The 3,370-nt window shown below is 56.4% G+C and overlaps 1 long non-coding RNA gene across 1 annotated transcript; it reads left to right on the top strand.

Annotated features, from left to right (window-relative positions):
- Positions 1 to 1,813: 1,813 nt before the first annotated feature.
- LOC139034295 (uncharacterized) lies at positions 1,814 to 2,696 on the top strand. Its single transcript, XR_011486698.1, has 3 exons — positions 1,814 to 2,119; positions 2,297 to 2,406; positions 2,541 to 2,696. It is a non-coding gene; the product is annotated as an uncharacterized lncRNA (long non-coding RNA).
- Positions 2,697 to 3,370: the final 674 nt, after the last annotated feature.

Here is a 3,370-nt window from a genome sequence, read left to right as displayed (position 1 = left end):
GATCATCTGTAGATTTTTTTATGATGGCCATTCTGATGTGTGTGGGGTGATACTTCATTGCAGTTGTGATTTAATGCAGATTCTCTTTAAAATAAAACAAAACAAAAAACACTTCTCTGCAAATGAGGGATAGAAGACAACTTCCTCAAACCAGACAAAGGGCCTCCTAGCAAAAAACCCTATCGCTAACATCATAATGGTGAAAGACTGAAGGCTTTCTCCTAAGACCAGAAACAAAGCAAGTGTGTCCTCTTCCTGTGTTTCTATTAAGCGTTGTACTATCAGTGCAGTGAGGCAAGCAAAAGAAATTAAATGCATCAAAATTTGAAAGGGAGAAGTGAAACTGTCTTTGTGCATATACAAGTATGATCACATGTGTAGAGGATTCTAAGGAATCTATAAAACTGGCCCGGAGGCCTCGGCCAGGGCGGGGGCGACAGGAGCGGGGAGTCCGCCGACTCGCCGTGGGGCGACATGGTGCGCACGGCCACCGCGCGGCACGCCTGCAGCAGCTGCAGCTGCGACAGCTCCACCAGCACGCTGCCTGCCGTGGGAGAGGCCACCTCCATGATCTGAGGGTGGGGGGCACAGCACGGGAAAGGGGGGCTGCAGTAACACACACAGGCACCCACAGCACCACGGCCGCTGGCACTGAGCCTTCTGGTTACGGGGCCCCAGGGCTGGAGTCCTAGTCCGTGGGCTTCCAAAGCCCATGCTCTTAACCAACCTGCTACCTAGGGCACAGATGCCCGGGGCGGGCAGCTCCATGCCAGGCTGGGGAGACGAGGCCTCTCAGCACAGAGAGGGGAGAGAGACCCATGCCCTGCTCCTAGGATACAGGAGAGGGCAGAGACCCACGCCCCACTCCCAGGGTACAGGAGAGGGCAGCCTCAGGCTGTACCTTCTGCCCATGAGCATAAACGGCGTAACCTGTGACCCGGACGCCGTTGGAGGTGCCGGCCGCATCGATCGTCACCGGGAGCCAGCTGATGATCAGGATCCCAGGGGAGGGCCCTGGCTCGACCTGCACATCCAGGGGGGCATCAGGTGGGCCTAGGGGAGGGGGCACAAGACCCAGGATTGGAGCACACCCGCCAGAGAGAACAGCCCACTCTGCCACTTCCCTAAAGATGCAAGTAGCAGCCAGTCTCCCCTGGGGCCACCCTCCCGGGCCTGACCTCCCCAGGGATACACACACCAGGCACCCGAGCCCGCCTACCTGCTGGCAGTGTGGTAAACTGCAGGGTGGCAGCCCGTGGCTCTGGCTTCTCCCCGCCTGGTTCCCAGGACCCTCGAGGCGGGAGTTGAGCCTCCACTCGGGCCTGATAGAGGGTACCAGGCCGCAGGTGGCAGAAGGTGGCCCAGTAGGTGCTGGGGCGGGCAGGGGGGCATTCCTCCCCGTTGAGGTAGACGGCGTGGGCCAAGCTGCTGTTGCTGGGCACCCAGGCGATCTCGGCAGATGTGGCGGTCAGCCGATGGACCCGCAGCTGGCTAGGAGCCACGCGGGCCCGGGCCCCCAGCAGCAAGCAGCAGCGCAGCGGGTCAGAGCCGCCCTGGCTGGTCAGGGCCTGCACGGAGACCCGGAGGGGCCCGGTCTGCAGGTCCAAGTTCTCCAGCACAGCCGTGGGGGGTGCCCCGGACCCCAGGGCCTGCCGCAGCTCCCCGTTCACACAGACGTTGTAGCCGCGCAGCTCCACGCGCTCAGGAGGCGGCTCCCAGGCCAGCACCACGCTGTGGGCCAGCTGCTTCAGGACGGCCAGACGGCGGGGGTAAGGCACGGCAGGGAGCTCCCCCAGGCCCTCGGGCGGGGGCTCGGGCTGGGTGCCTCCCCGGCCGCCTCGTCCTCCGGTCGGGGCTGGCTGCGTCCCCCGCTGCTCTGGCCCCCACTACTGCTGCCGCCTCCGCCGCCGCTCAGAAAACTGAGCTCGGGGCCTGAGCTGTGGGACAAGTCAGCCAGCTCCAGAGGCAGGGAGGCCAGCAGGTCGTCGTCGGACACGCGCTCAACAAAATTGGAAGGGACCAGGCCCCTCCGGCCGTCCATGAGCTCCCCTGGGGAGGGGAAGACAAGAGAGGAGGCGGAGAAAAACACAGCCCGATCAATGCATTGTAGCGAGGCTTGGTGAGTGATCCGAGGCATGTGATTCACCTGTTAGCACTTTTAAAAGAGCAATCACGATGTGGACTGGGAAATTATTGTTAATTTTCAGTGGTGTGATAACCGTACTGTAGTTCTATGGGGAGGGCTTTTTAAATTTTAATGTGCAGATGAATCACCTGGAGATTTGTTAAAATACAGATTATAACTCAGCTGGGTCTGAACAGTGCTGAGATTCTGCACTTTGAACAAGCTCCCAGGTGATGCTTCAGGGATGAAGGATGTCCAGATGCACACGGAAGTATGTCTAGGTAAGATATCGTGTGTCAGACTCCTCTGGTGGTACAGTGTTAAGAATCTGCCTGCCAATGCAGGGAACATGGGTTCCATCCCTGGGCCAGAAAGATTCCACATGCCTCGGTATAACCAAGCCCATGCGCCACAGCTACTGAAGCCCAGATGCCTAGAGCCCGTACTCTGCAACAAGACAAGCGCTACCCTCTCGCCTCAACTAGAGAAAACCCGTGCACTGCAACGGAGACCCAGTGCAGCCAAAATTAATCCATTCACTTAAAAAGAAATAAAATATCATCTGTCAACACCTTGCTTCTCAATCCTATTTTTAACCCACATGGGAAAAAGCCAATTATGACAAAATATTAATAATTGTTGAATCCCGGTGGTGTTCATTTTACGATTTAACTTTTCCGTCTGTTTGAAAACTGTCATATTACATGGGTCTGAGGAGTGAGGGCAAGGGCACACCTCAGCCTTCCTGTGTGGAAAGCAGACACCCTCAAAGGGAGAGGGAGGTCCTGTCTGGCTAGAAGAAAGGCAGGAATCTTTAGAGACAAAAGACACATGTGCCAGAGGAAAGAGCCCCCTGTGGGTTCTCGAAGGCACTGAGATCCACAGCAGGCCTGGGTCTAGGAGCATGACTGGCAGTCAGTTCTTTGGTTAATGTTTATTTATTTGTCTGCGTCAGTTACAGCATGCAGGATATTTGTGTCACACAGACTCCCTACTTATAGCGTGCAGGCTTAGTTGATCCGAAGCATGTGGGGTTTTAGTTCCCCTGACCAGGGATCGAACCCACATCCGCTGCACTGCAAAGCAGATTCTTAACCACTGGACCACAGGGAGGTGCCTGTCAGTCAGTTCTGACAGCGATTGCAGCAAAGTTCTGTTACCTTGGACCAGCTCCCCTGAACACTTGGCAACAGAACATTATAAAACATTTCATATTGTTTGTTTGTGGGATGTCAAGGATCAAAA

The sequence above is a fragment of the Odocoileus virginianus genome, unplaced genomic scaffold (genome assembly GCF_023699985.2).
Source record: "Odocoileus virginianus isolate 20LAN1187 ecotype Illinois unplaced genomic scaffold, Ovbor_1.2 Unplaced_Contig_277, whole genome shotgun sequence".
NCBI classification, from domain to species: domain Eukaryota; kingdom Metazoa; phylum Chordata; class Mammalia; order Artiodactyla; family Cervidae; genus Odocoileus; species Odocoileus virginianus.
Note: the sequence above shows the minus strand (reverse complement) of the source record. Positions and strands in the feature narration are given on the sequence as shown.